A 26,762-nucleotide genomic window follows, 5' to 3' on the forward strand; every position below is an offset into this window, starting at 1 on the left:
CATTATTGTACTAAAATTAACTAAATGCAATTCATAAACAATAAATACTAAAATTCACCTACCCCATTTGCTATATTGTGTGACAGGAGCCATATGAAATGAATACTGGCAACCCAATTGCTTAGGAATGTAAATGTTCTTTTTTTGTTTGTTTTATCCATTTTATATATGTTTTATCTGTGAACCGCTTTGATTACTGAGAATGCAGTATATAAGACATTTTAAATAAAAAAACCCAAACAAAACATGGGGAGGACAATTTTCAGAAAGATACAGATGGCTAAAGTGTTAGCTAGTTAGATCAGCAGGGCTGAATATTGTTCTCCAATGAGCATCCTTAATTAGGAGCTTGCATTTAGTCACTGAAATTATGGGTCATCCAGGGAGAGACAACTGTATGCATATATTTGATTTTCAAAATACGTGAACATAGTTGACAATCAGTTTTGCACCATCCTTTGAGTGATGCAGATCTAAGGTTGTACTCTCAGCCTCCTGGATTCAGACCTAGACATATTTTAGATAGCAAAACAACAGAATGGTCCATATGAAAATAAATAATTAAACAATAAACAGGCACTCTAAAACCTAAAACCTTCTACTCAGGGCACTTAAAGGTCTTATATAAAAACTACAACTACTTCAAAATGCTGCAGCTAGACTCTTAACTGGATCAGGAAATTTGATCACATTCACAATCTCTCATAGCTCTGTACTGACTACCTATACAATCGCGGATCCAGTACAAAGTTCTGACAACACTAGCCTAGTAGGGGTAATGATACAACCTGGACTTGGCTGACTTTGCTATCTCAGCGCTTGTGCCACGTGGATTCTGCCTGCCCCACCCACCTGTGACATCATCTGAGGGCGCCGGCATAAGAGTGTTTCTGCCACACCGGCGGCTTCCACTCTGACTCTACTGTCTGCTGCTGCTGTTTCTCCAGTTTACTTCCGGGTGTACCTAATTACCTGCCTGCCTGCTCCTGAACTTGGCTGATGCCACTACCGCAGCACTTGTGCCACATGGGTTCTGCCCACCCCGTCCACCTGTGACATCATCCATCTGAGAGCGCTGGAATAAGAGTGCCGCTGTGACACTGGATTAAATCTCCACTACAAGCGGGTTGTAGCACTTAATGTTATACACCATTCATACAACCCCGGAGGAATAGCCTAGTGGTTAGAGCAGTGGACTATGAACCAGGAGACCAGGGCTCGAGTCCTGCTGTCGCTCTTTGTGATATTGGGCAAGTCACTTTACCCTCCATTGCCTCAGGAACAAACTTAGGGGGGTCATTTTTCAAAATGCGATAAGGTGCATCAAGCTAGGTTGAGAGAACATTGCCCAAATCTCATCTTGGAGTGAGTTTCCTCACTCCAAAGGTCATCAAATCTTCACAAGAGACCACTGTTCTGTTTGTAGGTGTCACGTAGAACGTCAAAGTGGCCCCTAACCCCCTACACTCATACCTAATCCCCACCTTGAGTTACTAGGTGGGCCTACCATAGGGATAGAAATACCTATGGGCCATGATATTATGGCCAGGCTCTCTCTCTCTCTGAATGCAGGAAATACAACAGGTCTGGCACTTATCGCAGAATCTGAAGTGGTATTGCAATTTGCACAAACTTAGCTCTTCACACAGGTAATTAGCGCAAATTGCGATAAATGCTATATTAGCATAAAACATGCCCCTTTTGCTATCGCATGCGGTACTTACCGCATTTTGATAAATCCACCCCTTAGATTGTAAGCCCTCTGGGGATAGAAAAATACCTACAGTACCTGAATGTAAACCGGTGTGATATCTCAATTGCTGGACTGAAATAAAGTTTGAAATTATAGGAGATTTTAGATTTTTTTGAATAAAATAAACAGGATGGTAGGTGGAATGTCGATGATTATAACACATAAAGCAGACTAACATTAACTTCAATGGGTTTGGAGTTAGTGTAGTAAAGTCATGAAATGAGACATTCACCTCCATCTTCAATAATTTTTTAAATGGCAACACATGAAGGGATGAGCGAAATATAATTAAACACAGAAAAAAAGAAAAAAGAAAAAAATCAGGATCTTCATATAAAGGAATGTTGGTATGAAAATACGGGGTTGTATGAATGGTGTATAACATTAAGTGCCAAAACCTGCTTGTAGTGGAGATTTAAATAATAGTGTTTGTCAAATTGGTGGTGCCACTTGATATTAACTGCTCCAGAAAGCTCCATGGAGGGATGGAAAAACATATTTAGTTTTTCGGATGTGCAAATTGAAAGCATTAAACAACAAACCTCGTTGTTTTCGGATTCGGTGCAACTGCAAGAAAATACCGGTTGGGATGAATATGTGAGATTGAACAAGAAACTTATAAGAGTAGAATTACACGGTATTAGCTTAGTGGAGTATATTAAACAACAAATGATCCCTAGAGGCCTGAGGGTTCAAAAGGAACCGATGTTATTCTCGGAAGATACAGAATTTGTGAACACTTGGATGGCCATTCTAAACAAGTGTTCACTTGATTTAATGTTGCTCTTAGTGAATCGAGTGAATAAATATACAGAGGAATTATATGCACAGATAACCCCTGTGATAGAGTCAGTAAATAAATTGGCAGACTCTGAAGATAAATTAAACGAACATAAAAACAGTCTGGACCAATTTCGGGCAGCTATTAAAAATACTAAAGTAGCCAAATTTAAAAGGGATCAAGGGGACTATGCTAATAATAAAGTTTATGTGTGGAAGGGGGATAAAACCCGTTCTAAACAAGAAGGGAAGAAAGTAAGATTTAATTTCTCATCGGGGGATAGCTCGAGTGGATCGGATGAAGATCTTCGAGAAGAAGAGCATGGAAATTCACTGGAAAATATGAGCAACACTATCTCTCAAAAAAATGCCAATAGTGTTCAGAAGCCTTTTTTGGACACCGAGAATCGGAACAGAGGAACACACCACAAACCCAAATGGAAAGGACAACAAGCGTTCCAATCTTCAAACAGAATGACACGGCAACAGACGCACAGAAATTATCAGCAGTAGTAAATCTATCTTCATTAGCAATAACTCAAGATCAAGTAGATGTGTTAGATAATGGTTTATCATTCGTCCCGACCACTTTTCACAAACCTTTTGAGACTAGAATTTCTATACACCGATTTATTAGAAAATTAAACTGTCGTTTGTTTTTCCATCAGTTGGATAAGAAAGATGTGGATATGTCAATAGTGAAATTGAAGTCAACATGGTCCCCCCCAGGTCCGATGGACCCTTATGTACAAACATTCAGACAATTGGTTCTACATGATATAGCAGAGATGGAACGCAAACAAACACCCAGATATCATAATTTGTCACAAAAAGCTCGCACAGCGTAATCAACTGGCGAAAGAAAAGCAAGTTATTATTAAGCTGGCGGACAAGGGGGGCGCCATAGTGATGCAGGATCGGGAGTTGTATATTAAGAATATGTTGACACATTTGCAGGACACCAAATATTACAGTTTGATGGATCAAGATCCCACATATGAGATATTACGACTGATTAAGGAGTTGGTGAATGGAGTGAAATTTTTAACATCAAAGGAGAAAAAGTATTTGGTGAGAGAACATCCCAGTACTCCAATTATATATTCGATGCCAAAAATTCATAAAAACATACAAGATCCTCCCATCAGGCCAATAGTATCGTTAAGGAATTCTGTACTTGAACCATTAGCCACTTTTGTGGATATTTTTTTGGAAACAATAGTGAAACAAGCTTTTTCATATTTAAAGGATACAAGTCACTTTTTGAAAAAATTGCAAACTATGGAAGTATGGAATGAGGAATGGAAGTTGGTATCGTTGGACATTCAGTCACTTTATACGCAGATCCCCCAAGAAGAAGCATGGGAAATAGTGTCAAGTAAACTCAGAGATGAGTGGCAAGTTCAACGTATTCCAGTGGATTTCATTATTCAATTGTTGAAACTGGTACTAAGTAGTAATTACTTTTTGTTTGGTGATAATTTTTATCATCAAAACCATGGTATAGTGATGAAGTCAGCTGTAGCCCCTGCTGTGGCAAATATTTATGTTGCACAATTCAAACAGAAGCATATGTATAAATCTAAATGGTGGGACAAGATAAGTTGTTGGAGTTGTTTTATAGATGACATATTTTTCGTCTGGAAAACATCAGAGGAAGAATTGGTCCAGTTTATCCATTGGTTGAATTCTTTGAATTCTAGTTTGAAGTTTACAGGTGACATGAGTGGGGAATTGATCGCATATTTGGACGTGAGGATTGTTGTCAAGGAGGGGAGGATTGAAACTACTCTAAGAACATAAGAACATAAGAAAATGCCATACTGGGTCATACCAAGGGTCCATCAAGCCCAGCATCCTGTTTCCAACAGTGGCCAATCCAGGCCATAAGAACCTGGCAAGTACCCAAAAACTAAGTCTATTCCATGTAACCATTGCTAATGGCAGTGGCTATTCTCTAAGTGAACTTAATAGCAGGTAATGGACTTCTCCTCCAAGAACTTATCCAATCCTTTTTTAAACACAGCTATACTAACTGCACTAACCACATCCTCTGGCAACAAATTCCAGAGTTTAATTGTGCGTTGAGTAAAAAAGAACTTTCTCCGATTAGTTTTAAATGTGCCACATGCTAACTTCATGGAGTGCCCCCTAGTCTTTCTACTATCCGAAAGAGTAAATAACCGATTCACATCTACCCGTTCTAGACCTCTCATGATTTTAAACCCCTCTATCATATCCCCCCTCAGTCGTCTCTTCTCTAAATCAGAAGTCGACGGATCGAAACAATTTGTTGAAATACCATAGTCATCATCAGTCGTCCTTTAAAAGAGGTCTGCCTGTAAGTCAGTTCTTCCACATAAAATGCATATGTTCAACGCCGATGGAATCTGAGATTCAAGCTGATATTTTGACAGATCGGTTTAAAGCCCGTGGATACCCAAAATCAGTGATTAAAAAAGCATATAAAAGAGCTAAGTACACTGACAGAAAACAACTATTGGAATACCGGCAAAAAAGAGAGGAAGATAGATTGACGTGTGTACTAGAACATAGCACACGTTGTATATTCATTCCTCAATTTGAATTTTATTTGAGTTTATTGTTAATTAACTTTATATTTTAAGTATGTGAATATCCTATTGATATAACATATTGTACACCGTTGTGATGTAACTATGAATGACGGTATAGAAAAGCTTCTAAATAAATAAATAAATAGCACGGCTACGGCGATGATAGCAGATTCCATACAGCGACACTGGCATGTATTGACATTACATGATATATTCAAGGAGGCACCATTGATTGTGACTTCTCGGGGGTCGAACATCGGAGATAAAGTTGTACATACTTACATAGATAAACGAGATACCACAATGAAGGGGTGCATGAGAAATGCCAATGTTGCGATTTTTGTGAACAAACAATAGAGGGAGAAACCTAGCAAGACCCGGTATCTAAAGTAAATATTAGGAGATGTTATCAAACAAACTGCAGGTCCACTAATGTGGTATATGCTATAATATGTCCGTGTCCTAAGGTGTATGTTGGAAGAACTAGCAGGCAGATCAAAAGAAGATTGGTCGAACATTGTTCACGTTTAAACACGGGCACTGTATCGGCACCTATATTTCAACACTGCTTGAATACACAACATATGTTTGATGAATTGCGGTAGACGGTGATTGAATAAGTGATGCAATCAGTGAGGGGAGGGGATCTGGCAACCAGGTTAAATTATCAGGAACAAAGGTGGATTTTCAGATTAAACTCAGTAATTCCTTATGGACTTAATGAAGCGTTGGATTGGCTATCGTTGTGAAGTGATGAATATGGTGGGATGTCATTGGTTCATTCTGGAGCATTGGGAGGAGTATAAGAAGCAAGAGGTATGTGAGAAGAAGGAAACACCGTCGCAGTGCAAAGCAGATATTGTAAGGAGAAACATCGGATTATTCATCTCCCCTGAAGAAGAAACTTAGACGTTTCGAATCAAGGCCTTGTAGGGAGGACATTGAATAAGCAGGATGCAGCATTAAGCTAAGTAATTGACGGGTAATAAAAGGAAAAAGGTGCATGAAGCAGTTTTTGCTGGACTGAAATAAAGTTTGAAATTATAGGAGATTTTAGATTTTTTTTGAATAAAATAAACAGGATGGTAGGTGGAATGTCGATGATTATAACACATAAAGCAGACTAACATTAACTTCAATGGGTTTGGAGTTAGTGTAGTAAAGTCATGAAATGAGACATTCACCTCCATCTTCAATAATTTTTTAAATGGCAACACATGAAGGGGTGAGGGAAATATAATTAAACACAGAAAAAAAGAAAAAAGAAAAAAATCGGGATGAATGGTGTATAGCTGTGACACTGGAGGCACCGTGAGCCGAAGGAGCAAGACAAACGGGCTCGCCCCTTTGTGTGCCCCTTCGTGCCTCACTTGTATTGATGTATTAACCTTAATTTCTTTTTTTTCCTCTCTTCCATCTCTCCTTTTTTAATGGAAATCAATACCATTTTAGGCCAAGGATTATATGGTCACCTTGGTCTAAGTCGAAGCAGTGTTAAACCTGTTTCCAGAAGAAACCTGAAACCAATAATGCTTGCTGCTAAATCTTTGACTGTTTTCTTAAAACCATTTCTTTACTAACTTTTAATGCACAATCATAAGATCATAAGAACATAAGAAATTGCCATACTGGGTCAGACCAAGGGTCCATCAAGCCCAGCATCCTGTTTCCAACAGTGGCCGATCCAGGCTATAAGTACCTGGCAAGTATCCAAACACTAAGTAGATCAGGAAAAAAGTTCTAATTATACATGACTTTATTTCTTCTCAAAAATCCGATGTTGTGTTAATATTTGAATGTTGGCTGTTTGACTACGATACTATTATTATTAATAACCTATGTCCTTCTGACTATACCATTTCAGAACCCAGACCTATCTGCAGAGGAGGGGGACTCCATGCCATTAATAGATCCCCCCTTCTCCCTTGTAAAAAAAAATCCCTTCTACTGGACCCTATGAAATCTAAGGGCTGGATTTTAAGAGGTACGCCCGATTTTATAACATGCGCGTACAGCCACGCGCATGTTATAAAATCCGGGGTTGGTGCACGCAAGGGGGTGCCCCTTGTGCAAACTGAGCCCTAGGGGAGCTCTGATGGCTTTCCCTGTTCCCTCCGATGGCTTTCCCTGTTCCCTCAGAGGCTGCTCCGAAATCAGAGGAACTTTCCTTTCGCCCCCCCCCCCCACCTTCCGCTCCCTTCCCCTCCCTAACCTGCCCCCAGCCCTACCTAAACCCCCCCATATCTTTGTTATGTAAGTTGCACCTGCCGGCCGAGTGCCGGCGCACAATCCCCCAGCCTAGAGGTCCTACGGAGGCCTCTGGCCATGCCCCGGACCGCCCATTCCCCGCCCCTTTTTTCAAGCCCCGGGACATATGCACATCCCGGGGCTTGCGCGCGTTGCCGAGCCTATGCAAAATCGGCTCGGCGCTCAGTAACCCCCCCTACGCGCATAAATCCAACTGGATTTACCCACGTAGGGCTTTTAAAATCTGCCCCTTACTTATTTCTACTACAGTGGCCAACTTTTGTGTGATCTATTGTCCACCTAAACTGTTAAGTTCAGACATATCTCCATTATTAGAAACATATCCTCTTTACCAGTTGATCTTACTCAACCCTTGATAGCAGGTGACTTTAATATCCATGTTGACACTACTCCTCCCCGTCTTTCTACTTCTCACTTTCTTCATGCTATGTCTGGACTGGGCTGGAAACAACTAAATGATCAACCCACTCATACATGCGGACATACTTTAGATCTACTTTTCTGTAACCCATCTTTTATTCTTAACTCCTCTATCAAAATATCTTGCCAACCTGTTCCTTGGTCAGACCACTTTGTTCTGTCTTTTTCTGGAACTCTTAAAAGTACAGCGCTCCAACAACCTCATAACTCTCAAATTTTCTATAAAAGAAAACATGTATCCCCAGAACTGTTATCTAATTCAGTTCTCGCTAATCTTCCTACTATTTCTCCCATAGATATTCAGCATATGGTCTGATGTGTGCCTGAATAGAAAACCAACATGGGGAAAGAAAACCCCCCAGAATCCTCGGGTTTTCTTAGCCTGCTTTGGCTGAATGAACTCAAAGTGACTTGCTGAGAATGACTTGCAGAAAGCTCATGATATCTGGACATGCAATTAATCTGGCTCCTTATTCATGCAATTAACCTGGCTCCTTACTCATCAGGTCAATCAAAGAAGAAACCAACGACAGGAGCTTGAGGCTATCCGGTCACAATAAAAGACACTATTCTCAGGAGTTTTCTATAAACACAGCCACAGATATGTTAATTACCTTGATCAGCAAGATTCTAACAGAACAAAGGACTATCTAGAGAGTGATTGGTAAATGGGCCCCACCTAATGAGCCCCACCTCCTGGGAAAACTAATCAGGGCAGTTCAGGAGTAGTCACATAGGGCTGACATGACAACCTCTGTAAATAGTTCTTTGGGCAATCACGCACCTCTGCAGAACCTTCTACCTTTGTTCAATACTGAATGTTATCTATAAAAGAAGGATTAATTCCTGAATACGATGAGATGATGGTGGATAGGTTGTCAGAGGCATGGCATCAGCATCTCCCAAGAATACTTATATTGTTCAATAAAAAATTATGTTTTCAATAGAAATCTAAGTGTTCTTGTCTCCCTGGCCATAAGCGCCATAAAGAATGGCGTGGCACTTAACATTATGGCACCCTAACAGGGACTTGATGGCTGTGGCTATCGATTGGACAGTCTTATGTCTGACTCTGCAGGACAGGATCAGACCTAACACTAGTACTTGGACTTTAATTGGCTGTTTGAAGTTTTGTTTATTGCGAAGTAATTCCTAGAAACAGAAGATTTCTAGATGACTGGTTATTGCAAAAGTAGTACCCGGAAGACAACAGAAGTGAGTGCTCCATGTGAAGACAGATCTGTAAGTAGTTACTCATGCCTATATAATTAATTTGCAAATTTAATTTCTAGTTAAATAAGTAAAAGATTTCTTTTTTGGCCAATTGTATATAACAGTGCACTATTCATTTTGATCTACTTTAGGGACACCCATTTGTAGACTATTATATGTAATGAGAACTTATAAAGAGTGATTTTGAATTATTTGTCTGTATATTTATTAATTAATGTGTACTGGAAAAACTATACAAGGAGGTTTAAAAACAGTGCCAGTTAGCCTATGGTTGTAAGCCCTTGCCCTGCTTGTGAGGATGAGGGATTATTAGAGGAACATAAAAAAGGGAAAGTTTTTGGGAAAGTAGAGTTTGCTATCTGTTTTTTTTATTTATGTCAGATTTCTGCCGTAGTGTAAAGCATTGCAGTGATTAGGGTCTGCATTACAATTGTTATGGCAGTTTCAGAACTTGAAAGGGCACTGGGAGCTGGAGAATTAACTGTGTTTGCAGGTAAAGAGAAGGTGGAAGGGTAAAGCTCCATGCGATTCATATGCACAGTAGGACACGGGGGGGGGGGGGGGGGGGGGGGGGAGAACTGGTTTAAGGTATGAGGATTTAAAGTTGTGGAGAAATGTTACAGTAAGTAAATTTAATTTAGTAGATTTTTCCAGACAGTTTGGTTTCGTCAGCTTTCTCTGGCTGGCTAACATTGAATCTGGATAGAAGCTAATAAGATATTGGGCTTGCAAATCATAAACTTAAAAGATTTTAGAGCAGACATAGGAGATATATTGCATTTTTACATTCAGTTTTTTTGTGGTGACAGGGAGTCATCTAGTATAAAATAGGAAAGCTCATGGAAACCAACCCTCTTGTTAAATTGGTTTAAGTATGTAAAAGGACATAAGACATAAGAACATGCCATACTGGGTCAGACCAAGGGTCCATCAAGCCCAGCATCCTGTTTCCAACAGTGGCCAATCCGGGCCATAAGAACCTGGCAAGTACCCCAAAAACTAAGTCTATTCCATATTACCATTGCTAATGGCAGTGGCTATTCTCTAAGTGAACTTAATAGCAGGTAATGGACTTCTCGTCTAAGAACTTATCCAATCCTTTTTTAAACACAGCTATACTAACTGCACTAACCACATCCTCTGGCATCAAACAGCTCCCCTATGAGGAAAGACTAAAGAGGTTAGGACTTTTCAGCTTGGAGAAGAGACGGCTGAGGGGGGATATGATAGAGATGTTTAAAATCATGAGAGGTCTAGAACGGGTAGATGTGAATCAGTTATTTACTCTTTCGGATAGTAGAAAGACTAGGGGGCACTCCATGAAGTTAGCATGGGGCACATTTAAAACTAATCGGAGAAAGTTCTTTTTTACTCAACGCACAATTAAACTCTGGAATTTGTTGCCAGAGGATGTGGTTAATGCAGTTAGTATAGTGGTGTTTAAAAAAGGATTGGATAAGTTCTTGGAGGAGAAGTCCATTACCTGCTATTAAGTTCACGTAGAGAATAGCCACTGCCATTAGCAATGGTAACATGGAATAGACTTAGTTTTTGGGTACTTGCCAGGCTCTTATGGCCTGGATTGGCCACTGTTGGAAACAGGATGCTGGGCTTGATAGACCCTTGGTCTGACCCATTATGGCATTTTCTTATGTTCTTATTGATAAGACAGGCGAAGAGAGAATTTGAAATGAAATTGGCCATAGAGGAAAAAACTAATAATAAAAACTTTTAAAAATATATCCGAAGCAAGAAACCTGTGAGGGAGTCGGATGGACCATTAGATGACAGAGGGGTTAAAGGGGCTCTTAGGGAAGATAAAGTCATTGCAGAAAGACTAAATGAATTCTTTGCTTCTGTGTTTACTAATGAGGATGTTGGGGAGATACCAGTTCCGGGAGATGGTTTTCAAGGGTGATGAGTCAGATGAACTGAACCAAATCACTGTGACCCTAGAAGATGTAGTAGGCCAGATTGACAAACTAAAGAGTAGCAAATCACCCGGACCAGATGCTATGCATCCTAGGGTACTGAAGGAACTAAAAAATGAAATTTCTGATTTATTAGTTATATAACCTATCATTAAAATAATTCATTGTACCTGAAGACTGGAGGATGACCAATGTAACCCCAATATTTAAAAAGGGCTCCAGTGGCGATCCGCGTAACTATAGACCAGTGAGCCTGACTTCAGTGCCGGAAAAATAATGGAAACTATTCTAAATATCAAAATCGTAGAGCATATAGAAAGATATGGTTTAATGGAACACAGTCAACATGGATTTACCCTAGGGAAGTCTTGCCTAACAAATCTGTTTCATTTTTTTGAAGGGGTTAATAAATATGTGGATAAAGGTGAACTGGTAGATGTAGTGTATTTGGATTTTCAGAAGGCGTTTGACAAAGTCCCTCATGAGAGGCTTCTAAGAAAACTAAAAAGTCATGGGATAGGAGGTGATGTCCTTTTGTGGATTACAAACTGGTTAAAAGACAGGAAATAGAGAGTAGGATTAAATGGTCAATTATCTCAGTAGAAATGGGTAAACAGTGGAGTGCTTCAGGGATCTGTACTTGGACCGGTGCTTTTCAATATATATATAAATGATCTGGAAAGGAATACAACGAGTGAGATTATCAAATTTGCAGACGATACAAAATTATTCAGAGTAGTTAAATCACAAGCAGACTGTGATACATTACAGGAGGACCTTGCAAGACTGGAAGATTGGGCATACAAATGGCAGATGAAATTTAATGTGGACAAATGCAAGGTGTTGCATATAGGGAAAAATAACCCTTGCTGTAGATACATGATGTTAGGTTCCATATTAGGAACTACTACTCAGGAAAAAGATCTAGGCATCATAGTGGATAATACTTTAAAATCGTCGGCTCAGTGTGCTACAGCAATCAAAAAATCAAACAGAATGTTAGGAATTATTAGGAAAGGAATGGTTAACAAAACGGAAAATTTCATAACGCCTCTGTATCGCTCCATGGTGAGACCGCACCTTGAATACTGTGTACAATTCTGGTCGCCCATCTCAAAAAAGATATAGTTGCAATGGAGAAGGTACAGAGAAGGGCAACCAAAATGTTAAAGGGGATGGAACAGCTCCCCTATAAGGAAAGGCTGAAGAAGTTAGGCCTGTTCAACATGAAGAAGAGACGGATGAGGGGGGATATGATAGAGGTCTTTAAGATCATGAGGGGTCTTGAATGAGTAGATGTGAATCGGTTATTTACACTTTCAGATAATAGAAGGACTAGGGGGCATTCCATGAAGTTAGCAAGTAGCACATTTAAAACAAAACGGAGAAAATTCTTTTTCACTCAATGCACAATTAAGCTCTGGAATTTATTGCCAGAGGATGTGGTTAGTGCAGTTAGGGTGGGTTAGTTAGCTGGGTTCAAAAAAGGTTTGGATAAGTTCTTGGAGGAGAAGTCCATTAACTGCTATTAATCAAGTTTACTTAGGGAATAGCCACTGCTATTATTCGCATCAGGAGCATGGGATCTTCTTATTGTTTGGGTAATTGCCAGGTTCTTGTGGCCTGGTTTGGCTTCTGTTGGAAACAGGATGCTGGGCTTGGTGGACCCCTGATCTGACCCATCATGGCAATTTCTTATGTTCTTATGTTCTGGTGTTGATCGGGGCAAGACAGTCAGGCACAGTGGAGGTAGTCAGGTCCCTGTGGTATTGATAGGGGCATGACAGGCAGACACAGTGGAGATAGACAGGCCCCTCTGGTGTTGATAGGGGCAAGACAGGCAAGCACAGTGGAGATAGTCAGGTCCCTGTGGTGTTGATAAGGGCAAGGCAGGCAGGCACGGTGGAGGTAGTCAGGTGCCTGTGCTATTGAGAGGGGTATGACAGGCAGGCAAGTCAAGACGAGGCTCTGCCCGCGGACAGTGTTAGGCCGGTAGCGGCCCCAAGTGCGCTGGGACCAGGTTTTCTCGGAGTCGGGTTGTTTGGGAATGCAGCCCAAAGCGGGTGGTAAACTTCATCTAAGGCTAAATACCAGCAGGAGACTGATAGTCAACAAGTACCATAAGGGAAAGTTGAAAAGAACTTTGAAGAGAGAGTTCAAGAGGACGTTAAACCGTTAAGAGGTCGGTCAGACCGGGGTGGTGGATCCCCCTTGGGTGGGCTATGCATCCCAGATGGCCCCGGCCCATGCAAGGTTCATTTCCTCTGTGGTGGTAAGCCGCGACCAGCTCCAGGTCGGCTGGGAAGGCCTCAGGGGGGCAGGTGGCTCTCCGCTCTGGCGGCACATGTTATAGCCCCCCCTCGGCAGCAGCTTCGCTGTTTCTCCTGGGGCCGAGGGAGATGACCACCTCCGCGCCCTCCTCCGGAACCCCCCTCCCACTCACGAGGGGGGGTGGGGCGGGGGAAAGGGGATGGGGGCCCCCGTTCCTGGCATGACTGTGCTCAGTGCGCCCTGATTACGTCACGCCGCCGGGCGGGAGGCCCATGCTGGGCACCAGGGGTCCGAGGTGATGTCGGTGACACACCCAACCTGTCTTGAAACACGGACCAAGGAGCCAACATGCGCGCTAGTCGGAGGGCCTCCCGAAATCCTGTGGTGCAATGTAGGTGAGGGCTGGCGTGCGCTGGCTGAGGTGGGATCCCACCGCATCCCAGCAGCAGGCACACCACCAGCCCGTATCACCTGCCCCATCGGGGAGGTGGAGCATGAAGGCGCGTAATAGGACCCAAAAGATGGTGAACTATGCCTGGGCAGGGTGAAGCCAGAGGAAACTCTGATGGAGGTCCATAGCGGTCCTGATGTGCAAATCGGTCGTCCGATCTGGGTAAAGGGGCAAAAGACTAATCGAACCATCTAGTAGCTGGTTCCCTCTGAAGTTTCCCTCAGGATAGCTGGTGCTCGGGCTGTCCCCCAGTTTTATCTGGTAAAGCGAATGATTAGAGGTCTTGGGGCCGAAATGATCTCAACCTATTCTCAAACTTTAAATAGGTAAGATGCTCGGCTTGCAGGCATGGAGCTGGGTATGGAATGCGAGTGCCTAGTGGGCCACTTTTGGTAAGCAGAACTGGCGCTGCAGATGAAGCAATCGCCGGGATAAGGCGCCTGATGCCGATGCACATCAGACTCCAGGATGGTGGCCATGGAAGTCGGAATCTGCTAAGGAGTATGTAACAACTCACCTGCTGAATCAACTAGCCCTGAAAATGGATGGCGTTGGAGGGCTGGGCCCATACCCGGCCGTCGCCGGCCAGGAGAGTCACGGGGGCTAAGCCATGACGAGTAGGAGGGCCGCCACGGTAGAGACAGAAAGGGTGAGGGCCCGGGTGGAGCCGCCGCAGGTGCAGATCTTGGTGGTAGTAGCAAATATTCAAGCAAGAACTTTGAAGGCCGACGTAGAGAAGAGTTCCATTTGAACAGCAGTTCAACATGGGTCAATCCAGACTCCTGGGTTTTGCCTCCCCACCAGCAGATGGAGACAGAGCCTCTGTCCTATACCCTCAGGTGCCACCTACAGTCCGTCAGTATTACGTGGTATCAAAGCAGAATATCTTAAAATTAATTAACCAGAACATTGTGAACCTCATACCAGCTATGACCGGTAATAAAAACCCGATTACTAACCCCAAGTAGGATCAGAACCCTTGAAAACTTCGAAAAACTTTGAAGAACTTGTCTGTAGAGAATATAAAGAAGTATTGATCAAGCGGACTCGCCATTATCTTCACACTGAAAAGGGCAGGACTCTGGACTGATCTGTGGTACTACAGGAACGAAAATTAGCAGGTAAGAACCAATTTTCCCTTCCCTGTATGTATCCAGATCAGTGACATAAGGGGCAAGACAGACAGGCACAGCGCATGAGGTCAGGCCCTTGTAGTGACATAAGGGGCAAGACAGACAGATACAGCGCATGAGGTCAGGCCCTTGTAGTGACATAAGGGGCGAGACATACAGGCACAGCGCATGAGGTCAGGCCCTTGTAGTGACATAAGGGGCGAGACAGACAGGCACAGCAATGAGGTCAGGCCCTGTTAGTGACATAAGGGGCGAGACAGACAGGGACAGCAATGAGGTCAGGCCCTTGTAGTGACATAAGGCACGAGACAGACGGGCACAACGCATGAGGTCAGGCCCTTGAAGTGACATAAGGGGTGAGACAGACAGGCACAGCGCATGAGCTCAGGCCCCTATGGTGTTGATAGGGGCAAGACAAGGAGTCAGGGTAAATGAAGTCAGGTCCATATCTGCAGCATATGAAGCAGGCAGAGCTGCTGCTGCAAGGCTTTAAAGTGCTTTTATTCATCTTGCCATTCACAGGGAAAATCTGGAAACGCAAGAAAAGGCATGTTTATTTTCAAAAACACTAGCTTTTCCATCAACTCTGGTGCCAGCCTTGAGAGATGAGGGCTCATGATATCCCCTGTCATTGAAAGGACACGTTCACTGGGTACACTGGTTGGTGGACAGGACAGATATCACTGAGCCACTTTGGCTAGGCGTGGCCAGACAGTGGACTTGTTTGTCCAATATGCCAGCGGATCTGTTTCCATGTCCTCAGTGGGCTTTTGAGATACCGTGTCACTGACATTTGTGCTGGTGTCTCCTTTTCTTGGGTGGGCTGAGAGTCTTTCTTGTCAGCTGCTTTTGCTCTAGCCTGTCCCAGAAGAGATGATTTTTTAGGGGCAACATGGCTTTGACATACTGACGTGGAGGAGGAAGTACTAGCTGTCACTGACAGCGTGCTGCTCCTGCTTGGGCTTACACTACTCTCTGAAGTGCCCGCTGTTTCCTCCTCTGCTTCATGCCTAATCTGTCTCTGCCTATGGCGATCCTGTTCACAGACCTTTTCTATCAGCAGGTACTTCAAAATATGAGACAATCGGACTGTAGGGCGAGTTTCCCTTTCACATGTTTTGTTAAAGGTTGTAAACTCTCTTGCACCTGCTTCTACAAAAAGTCCAGACAACACAGCACCTTTCTGTCATTCACTCTTCCTGTTTAAAGCCTTCCAAATTTTCCTCCAGAATATTAACTATAGGGATGATGTCACCCAAGGTGGCACTTCTGGAATGCAGCTCCTCCGTGGCATCCTTGAAGGGCTTCAGGATTTTTACCAGCTGACTCATGACTACCCAATCATGATACCCTAGGGGACTATGCACACCTATCTCCAATTCCAGAAAAAGACCAGGAAGAGGTGTCTGCTGCTCCACTATCCTCTGCAGCATCAAATAGGTGGAATTCTACCGGGTGCCAATGTCTTGAATGAGACGCTTGTGAGGCATCCCCAAATTAGTCTGCTTTTCACGGAGAACCTGCCCCGCCTTCACACTTCTGTGGAAGTACCCTGCTATGTTCCTGCACTTCTGTATTAACGTCTGCAGGTATTCATTGTCTTGGTGCTTGGACTCCAACCCCAGAGTGACTTCACTACCAGGTGCAGAGTGTGTGCAAAACATTGGATGTTCTAAAAGCCCCCGTTGGATATTGCCTTTACCATGTTTGCACCATTGTCTGTGACAAAGAACCCTGCTTGAAGATTCCTGGCTCTCTGGTGTAGCTTAATCTGGCACAACAACTCTGAGAGAACTCACAGATCCCCCCCCCCAATAGCCACAATACCCAACACAACAGGGAATCCTATGACTCGTCACACTGATTTGTTATTGCATATAATATATCATCATAATCCAATTAATAAAATTTATCATATTCTTATTATTCGATTTCCAAAACTGTAAACATTTTATTATATTGCACTTATCATCATACACACAACATTTCTTAATTACACAATCTTATAACAGCATCATGTCAAACAGTACATATCAAAACAGTACATATCAAACAGTATTATTATTTATTTATTTATTTTATTTAACAGTTTTTTATACCGACCTTCATAGTAAATAACCATATCGGATCGGTTTACATTTAACAAGGGTAAACTGAAGTAACAATTCTGGTAAACAATAGATAACAAAAGATAGGAATAAGTCAAAAAGTTACAATCAACAAGGAATAAAGAACTTGGAAGCTTAAAACAAGCTGGAAAGAAGATAAAGGCAGGTGAATAATTATAAAGAGATACGATTGAGTACGTGTTAAAGCTTAAGGTGCTTTAACCTGGAAGTGCCAGAATCCATTGTTCATGAAGATGAATGCCAAGACTTGGTAAGAGAGAAGAGCAACTAATGATTGTCTGGTGGATCAGGGTAGGCTTGGTGAAAGCATATGACTTCCAGCTTGATTATTTCCTTGCAAAAATCACTACATCTTCCACATCCTTAGGCAGAACCTTTCGCACTTTAGTATGCACAGGAGAATTCCTGGGAAGATGAACTCCATGGTGCATGAAGTCCTGTATGCAAATATATTCAACAGTCTCCAAAATACTCCCAGAAGCCTTCTTCCAAGCCCGGAAATAGATTTCTGCAATGTTTACCATCAGGGACTGTGGAAAGCACTGCAGTTGATTTTTAATGGTCCCATGGATCATTTTAATGAAGCTAGAATTCCAGCTGAACAGAAAACTCAGAAATCTTTTTCACTCTTCTTTTTTGATATGGATAACACTCATAAAGCACTGAAGCAGCAAGTCTTTTAAGTCACTGCTTTCGTCACTACAATAATCAAATGTTAGAAGGGCCTGATGAAAACACCACAGACGGTTTATATCTGAACCCGTGCTTTTCTCCTTGAGGCTCTCTCTTACAAGCAAGATAAAAGCACATTTCACCAGCTCTTCTTTTCCTTCCAATCCTTTCTCCCACCAAGCTTCACATAAAAGTTGGATGGCAAGTTGAAGGACTGCTTCACTTTTAGGCAATAGCTGTAAGATACCATTTAATATGACAGCACTTTCCTGGAGAGCTTCATAACTCACATTTTCATCTACTACAGGTATGGAAGCAGTGACCACAGTTGTTACTCCATCGATAATGGCTACGACTTGTCTCAGAGCTGAAGGACTGTCTGCTTCCATCTGTTCACTATTATCTTCCACCCTGTGCCATTTTTCCACAGGATTCGCCAACAAGGTGTCTATTAATAATTTCTTTAATCTTTCCCATAATTCTTCTTTCTGTTTCCGTGGTAATTCCTGCAGCAATTCATTCAGATCAAAAGGGTTGGAACCATCTTTATGAAGCTGAATAAAATGTAAGAAGTTTTCCACAGATTCTTCCACAGTAGCTTGCAGAAATGCTTCACGTTTTGACATCATGTACTGTTTCTTCCATCTTGTCTTCACCTTCACCTGTTCCACCTTCCACTGCCCACTCCCGACACCGATTCAGAATAGTCCGCGCGCCGCAATTCAAATCCCCCACAACCGCCAGATCGCGTCTCTTGTCACCATATACATATACCCTCATTTTGAAAACATGTATTGTAATGACTTTACTACACATAGGGGTAGATTTTTAAAAAATGCGCGTTCGCGTACTTTTGTTGGCGCACCAGTCGCAAACAAAAGTACGCTGGATTTTAGTAGATACGCGCGTAGCCGCGCGTATCTGCTAAAATCCAGGATCGGCGCATGCAAGGCTGCCAATTTTGGGCAGCCGGCGCGCGCCGAGCCGCGCAGCCTGCCTCCGTTCCCTCCGAGACCGCTCCGAAATCGGAGCAGCCTCGGAGGAAACTCTCTTTCGCCCTCCCCTCACCTTCCCCTCCCTTCCTCTAACTAAAATCTCCCCCCGGGCCTTATTTAAACCCCCCCTACCTTTGTCCACGGATTTACGCCTCCCGGAGGGAGATGTAAATCCACGCGCGCCAGCGGGCCGCTGGCGCACCGAGACACAACCCGGGGGCGGTTCCAGAGGGCGCAGCCACGCCCCCGGACTGCCCCGGGCCGAAACCACGCCCCCGGGCCCGCCCCCGAAACACTGCGTCCCGCCCCCAAAACACCGTGCCGATCGGCCCCGCTCCCGACACGCCCCCGACAAAAAACCCCGGGACTTACGCGAGTCCCGGGGCTCTGCGCGCGCCGGCAGGCCTATGGAAAATAGGCGCGCCGGTGCGCAAGGCCCTGCTCGCGTAAATCCGGGCGGATTTACACAAGCAGGGCTTTTAAAATCCGCCCCATATTGTCCAGACATGCCCTCATTAATAACGACCCATACCCTCAACCCTAACCCACTAATAACATATAATCACATTAGTATTCGATGGAGGTATTTCGAATGTAGAGGAAGCTATCAGGACGGTGGTTGGGAGTGGTTACCATCTCGTCTAGTGGAAAGATATGAAAAAAGAAAAAAACGGCGTTTGGATAGCTGCTGCTAATTCAGGTACATTGCGTGGTGTGGTAGTGTAAGTATTTATAACTTGGGGAGAGGTTGTGGTTCAACCTTGAGATGATATTAAGTAGTTGTTCTGAATATGTTTGCAGAAAGATCGGGTTGAGTATCGGGTGAGCGGTATGTTGGTTGAAATGTTTTCGAAGTGATAAAAGGCAGTGAAATCAGAGGAGTCCAGGTATGTAGCAAAAATATTTATGAGGTCTGTGATCTTTTAGGTGGTTGTGGTAAGATAGTATATAATTTGTTTATGTTTACAGACATTGTTGAGAAACGGCGGTATTTTGGGTCCGGGCATGTGGTTATTGTACGGTGTATTAAGTAAGTAGTTGTACGCTTCTTTATCGGGTTGAATATTTGGAGAACAGTGATTGATAGAATTATTGTTGATATGTGTTTCAGAGAGCCGTTCTTGAGAAAAATGTGTATGGTTGGAATTAAGAAATGACATAAGATTCCCCTGAGGAAGCCCGATCAGGGTGAAACAAGGAGCCTTGTTGGGTGATCTATCTTAAAAAATCTTTGTGAGAACATAGAAGTATCGTTGGAACAAGGAAATTGAAGAATATGCAGGGTGATCTATTTCAAAATTTCTGTGGAAAATAAGGAAGCATCGTGGGAACAAGGAAATTGGAGTATATATATATACAGGGTGGAAGTGTTTTGTTAATTAACTGACAAAGATCATCGGGTAACATTTATAGACCATTGAGGCGGGTGCTGTGATTTTTAGAGGAGTGAATGATGAGTGAATGTGATTATATGTTATTAGTGGGTTAGGGTTGAGGGTATGGGTCGTTATTAATGAAGGCATGTCCAGACAATGTCTATAGTAAAGTCATTACAATACATGTTTTCAAAATGAGGGTATATTAGTTAAAATTTGTAACCTATCATTAAAATCATCCATTGTACCTGAAGACTGGAGGGTGGCCAATGTAACCCCAATATTTAAAAAAGACTCCAGGGGCGATCCGGGTAACTATAGACCAGTGAGCCTGACTTCAGTGCCGGGAAAAATAGTGGAAACTATTCTCAAGAACAAAATCGTAGAGCATATAGAAAGACATGATTTAATGGGACACAGTCAACATGGATTTACCCAAGGGAAGTCTTGCCTAACAAATCTGCTTCATTTTTTTGAAGGGGTTAATAGACATGTGGATAAAGGTGAACCGGTAGATGTAGTGTATTTGGATTTTCAGAAGGCGTTTGACAAAGTCCCTCATGAGAGGCTTCTACAAAAACTAAAAAGTCATGGGATAGGAGGCGATATCCTTTCATGGATTACAAAATGGTTAAAAGACAGGAAACAGAAAGTAGGATTAAATGGTCAATTTTCTCAGTGGAAAAGGGTAAACAGTGGAGTGCCTCAGGGATCTGTACTTGGACCGGTGCTTTTCAATATATATATAAATGATCTGGAAAGGAATACGACGAGTGAGGTTATCAAATTTGCGGATGATACAAAATTATTCAGAGTAGTTAAATCACAGGCAGACTGTGATTCATTACAGGAGGACCTTGTAAGGCTGAAGGATTGGGCATCCAAATGGCAGATGAAATTTAATGTGGACAAGTGCAAGGTGTTGCATATAGGGAAAAATAACCCTTGCTGTAGTTACACAATGTTAGGTTCCATATTGGGAGCTACCACCCAGGAGAAAGATCTAGGCATCATAGTGGATAATACTTTAAAATCGTCGGCTCAGTGTGCTGCAGCAGTCAAAAAAGCAAATAGAATGTTAGGAATTATTAGGAAGGGAATGGTTAATAGAACGGAAAATGTCATAATGCCTCTGTATCGCTCCATGGTGAGACCGCACCTTGAATACTGTGTACAATTCTGGTCGCCGCATCTCAAAAAAGATATAGTTGCGATGGAGAAGGTACAGAGAAGGGCAACCAAAATGAGAAAGGGGATGGAACGGCTCCCCTATGAGGAAAGGCTGAAGAGGTTAGGGCTGTTCAGCTTGGAGAAGAGACGGCTGAGGGGGGATATGATAGAGGTCTTTAAGATCATGAGAGGTCTTGAACGAGTAGATGTGACTCGGTTATTTACACTTTCGAATAATAGAAGGACTAGGGGGCATTCCATGAAGTTAGCAAGTAACACATTTAAGACTAATCGGAGAAAATTCTTTTTCACTCAACGCACAATAAAGCTCTGGAATTTGTTGCCAGAGGAGGTGGTTAGTGCAGTTAGTGTAGCTGGGTTCAAAAAAGGTTTGGATAAGTTCTTGGAGGAGAAGTCCATTAATGGCTATTAATCAATTATACTTAGGGACTAGCCACTGCTATTAATTGCATCAGTAGCATGGGTTCTTCTTAGTGTTTGGGTAATTGCTAGGTTCTTGTGGCCTGGTTTTTGGCCTCTGTTGGAAACAGGATGTTGGGCTTGATGGACCCTTGGTCTGACCCGGCATGGCAATTTCTTATGTTCTTATGTTTGATATGTACTGTTTAATATGTACTGTTTGACATGATGCTGTTATAAGATTTTGTAATTAAAATATTTTTGTGTGTATGATGATAAGTGCAATATAATAAAATGTTTACAGTTTTGGAAATTGAATAATAAGAATATGATAAATTTTATTAATTGGATTATGATGATATATTATATGCAATAACTAATCAGTGTGACGAGTTATAGGATTCCCTGTTGTGTTGGGTATTGTCTCTGGTGTAGCTGCCAGCCCTCCAGCATGCCTCTGATGCATGATAGAATATTGGCAGAGGTATGGGCCTCGTCTGTCAGGTGGGTGTGCAGTAAAGCCCACCTCCACCCTGATACTTGTTCACTAATAGAGCTGCTGCCTGCTCCTGCCTCAGCCAAGTCCCAACAGTGTGCTGTCAGTGAGAGGTAAGCATGAGCAGCATTCAGTGCGCTCCAGATATCGCAGGTGAAATGCACACTCCCCTCTGCCTTAGCTAGCAGCGCTTGGATGCGACTGCGACACTGGCCGTACAGGCTGGGGATGACCTTTCTGCTAAATGTGGTTCTGGAGCGGACTTTGTAATTTGGAACTAAGACCTTCAGCAAATGCTTGAAACCCTCATTCTCCACTATCTGCAAGGGCTGGTCATCAAGGGCAATCATTTCCCCAATGCTCCTGGTTACAACTTTTGAGGCTACCAAACACCACCCCATTTCCTCCATGGTGGGTTGTTGCTTCTGACGCATGACAGGCCTGCCACCTGACTGCTGGAAGGGGCTGCGGGCGTGGGGTGACTCTGCTCCTTTTCAACCACTTTATACTGCCTGGAAAAAGGGGTCCCCTGACAGGTACTGCCACCACCCCCAGATGGCAGTACTATTGGGTATTGCTTCTGCATATGATGCATCATTCCAGAATTACTTAGATGGCCCACTTGCTTGCCTCTGCTCATATCCCTGGCACAGGTAGGAAAAACACCAGGATCAGCATCACTAGGTCCACTGAGCAGCGATTGGCTTAATTAAAAAAATGCTTCGCTCCGATATGTTGGCATTCTGGTCTCCTTGCCAACCTGTTTGACCCACTCTATGACAGGGCTGTGAGGTCACTTATGACTCACAGGAAAGGGCTGATTGCTATGGATACCCCTCCCCTGTTCATTGTAATTTCCTTTCCTTTCTCAGTTATTTGTAAACCGACATAATATGTCCTACGAATGCCGGTATAAAAAAGTTTATAAATAAATAAATAAATAAATACTCCCACATGGCCTTCTCTTATTGCAAAAGGCTGATAAGAAAGCACTGTGAACCAAAAGAAATGTAACTAATATGATATGTATCATTCATGGGGGGGTTGTCATTCATTTTGTGGGCCCACAAATGAAACGAATAGGGACCTATTCATTGTGGAGGTCACATTCGTTGTAAATGAATGCACATCTCTACTCTGTACTGTCTCTACCCTTTTTGAGACAGACTCCAGAACTGAACACAGAAGTCCAAGTGAGGCCTTACCAAGGACCTGTATAAGGGAATTATCATCTCCTTTTTCCTGCTGGTTAATTCTCTCTGTATGCAGCCCAGCATTCTTCTGGCTTTAGCTATTAACTTGTGATAAATTGCAGGAGGACCTTGCAAGACAGGAAGATTGGACATCCAAATGGCAAATGAAATTTAACGTGGACAAGTGCAAGGTGATGCACATAAGGAAAAATAACCCATGCTATAGTTATACATTGTTAGTTTCTATATTAGGAGCTACCAACCAAGAAAATGTTCTAGGCATCATAATGGATAATACATTAAAATCATTGGCTCAGTGTGCTGTGGCAGTCAAAAAGCAAACAGAATTTTAGGAATTATTAGGAAGAGAATGAAATGGTAAATGTCATAATGCCTCTGTATCGCTCAATGGTGGGACTGCACCTTTGATACTGTGTACAATTCTGGTATCTGCATCTCAAAAAAGATATTGTTGCACTAGAAAAGATACAGAGAAGGAAGATCAAAATGATAAAGGGAATGGAACAGCTCCCCTATGAGGAAAGACTAAAGAGGTTAGGACTTTTCAGCTTGGAGAAGAGATGGCTGAGGGGGGATATGATAGAGGTGTTTAAAATCATGAGAGGTCTAGAATGGGTAAATGTGAATTGGTTATTTACTCTTTCGGATAATAGAAAGACTAGGGGGCACTCCATGAATTTAGCATGTAGCACATTTAAGACTAATGGGAGAAAGTTCTTTTTCACTCATTGCACAATTAAATTCTGGAATTTGTTACCAGTGAATGTGGTTAGTGCAGTTAGTGTAGCTGGGTTTAAAAACAGCTTGGATAAGTTCTTGGAGGAGAAGTCCATTACCTGCTATTAATCAAGCTGACTTAGAAAATAGCCACTGCTATTACTAGCATCAGTAGCATGGGATATACTTAGTTTCTGGTACTTGCCAGGTTCTTGTAGCCTGAATTGGCCACTGTTGGAAACAGGATGCTGGGCTTGATGGACCCTTGGTCTGACCCAGGATGGCAATTTCTTATGTTCTTAAATGTTGGGGAGGAGTATAGTGATAGGAGTATACTACCGGTTACCTGGTCAAGATGATGAGATGGACAGTGAAATGTTAAGAGAAATTAGGGAAGCTAACCAAATTGGTAGTGCAGTAATAATGGGAGATTTCAATTACCCCACTGCTGACTGGGTAAATGTATCATCGGGTCACGCTAGAGAGATAAAGTTCCTGGATGGAATAAATGACAGTTTTATGGAGCAATTGGTTCAGGAACCGATGAGAGAGGGAGCTATTTTAGATCTAATTCTCAGTGGAGCACAGGATTTGGTGAGAGAGGTAACAGTGGTGGGGCCACTCGGCAATAGTGATCATAATATGATCAAATCTGAATTAATGACTGGAAGGGGAACAGTAAGTAAATCCACATCTCTAGCAGTAAACTTTTAAAACGGAAACTTTGATAAAATGAGAAAAATAGTTTAAAAAACCTGAAAGGTGCACCTACAAAGGTAAAGAGTGTGCAAGAGGCATGGTCACTGTTAAAAAATACCATCCTAGAGGCACAGTTCAGATGTATTCCACGCATTAAGAAAGGTGATTGTTGATTTCTGGGAATGCTATGCTTTATTTTGTATACAAATTAAAAAGTATATAAAAATAACTTTATTCTCTAACACTATCTTAGCTGTCTTTGAGGTAGTCTTACACTTGTTTCCCTTATTTGCACTGAAACTATTCTGCAGTTAGATAACGTGTCCGCTATTTTTATAGGCATTATCTTTGTTCCGGACTTAGTTAATAGCCAGGATATATGCCCAATCATGTCTAGGTCTGCTCTCTTCATGTATAATAACAGCAGTGGGATCGTTAATCATCTGCTGAATTTAATAGATATGCAGTATGCTTGCCCTGAATGTTTCTCTTCATTAGATTGTACACTCTACTATGAAGGTACTGTCTCATGTGTTTTTGTACAGCACTGTATACAACAAGTACATTATAGAAGTGATAAGTAGAAGCAATAGTTTTCAGTACATGAGGCTCTGAGGAGACTGGAGGATGATTACCCTTTTATTTGACTAATCCCAAGGTAGCAGGGGTCAAAAGACAGAAGCAGAATAACTCTTACACTAGATTTTAGAACAGCATCTCCAGCAGCAACTCACTCACTAGATCTTTATCTTTATTAAAAGTTGTTAATCGCTTAAAACCTAAGGGGACGATTTTAAATGCCAGAGATACATGTGTGGCCAGGCTGTGCGCACACCAAGCACATTTTCAGAGTGGCCAGGCCACACGTGTATCTTCTAGTATGCGCAGAAGAGTTGGGCAGGCCGGGAAGGGCAGGGGCAGGATCTGGGCACCTAATAACGCTGTCCTGGTGAAGCATGTGCCAGCACCCAGCTGGTGCGCAGAACTTAGTTCTGCTCATCAGAGCAGGTAAGTATCAAAACAAAAAAAATTTGATCAGTTAGGGGGGGCTTAGGGGTCGAGGTGGAGAGGGGAAAAGGGAGGAAGGGTAGTTAGGGGTTAGGGAAGTTTCCTCTTAGTCCGCTCCTTTATTGGAGTGGACTGGGAGGGAATTGGGGAAAGCCCGATTGCATCACTGTGCGCTTTTAAATAAAATTCACCCCCCCTGCGCACATGAGTGAGAACCCTTGCACAAATACACCCACAGATATAAAATCAGGCACGCATGTGCGCTCGGGTATCAGATTTTATAACATGAGCACAGCGTCGCATGCATGTTATAAAATCAGCATGTCCATGTGCACACGCACCGGGAACCGGGTGCACATGGACGCCCATGCATGGCTTTCAAAAGTTACCTGTAAGTGATTTCCATATGGCAACATACATAATTCAAAATACAAACAGATGACAGTCAAACAGCAGGAAGCACAATTACACCATCAAGAAGTGCAGCAATAGCTGGAGACCCATCATTAAACCACTCAATAATTATTTTAACAGTTACATCTACGATTGCAGCAGGGGAAGCAGCCATGGCCCCACTAGAGCAGTTCATATCTGAGAGCTTACACTGATCAGGTCTGAGCGGCTGCTTATGAATATGGAGCCAGAAGATGATCTAGAAGCCTTCCTTATAACCTTTTTAGAAATGCAGAAGCAGCAGCCTGACCTAAGCCACACTGGACTCTAAGGGTAGCACCTTATCTGAGTGGGGAATTCACTGGCACTGAGCTTTTGGATATATATTGGACCCATGATTATTAGGAAGTTACATTTATTATGTTTAACTACCCTGATCTTACAGCCAATGCATTTGATCCTGGGCATCTCAACCTGGCACTCAAACCTGTGCCATGGCTCAATAGTTAAAGGAACAAAAAAAGAAAGCCGTTAGATGACTGAGGGATTAAATGGGCTCTTAGGGAAGGTAAGGCCATTGCATAAAGACTAAATGAATTCTTTGCTTCTGTGTTTACTAATGAAGATATTGGGTAGATACTGTTTCTGGAGATGGTT

At 42.6% G+C, this 26,762-nt stretch overlaps 1 protein-coding gene across 2 annotated transcripts in view; it reads right to left on the reverse strand.

The window, feature by feature from the left end:
* LOC115093338 (fibrous sheath-interacting protein 2-like) overlaps nt 1-26,762 on the reverse strand; it is a 561,966-nt gene that overhangs the window by 173,805 nt on the left and 361,399 nt on the right. The window lies entirely within an intron of this gene.

This window comes from Rhinatrema bivittatum, chromosome 6, assembly GCF_901001135.1.
Source record: "Rhinatrema bivittatum chromosome 6, aRhiBiv1.1, whole genome shotgun sequence".
Taxonomy (NCBI): Eukaryota; Metazoa; Chordata; class Amphibia; order Gymnophiona; family Rhinatrematidae; genus Rhinatrema; species Rhinatrema bivittatum.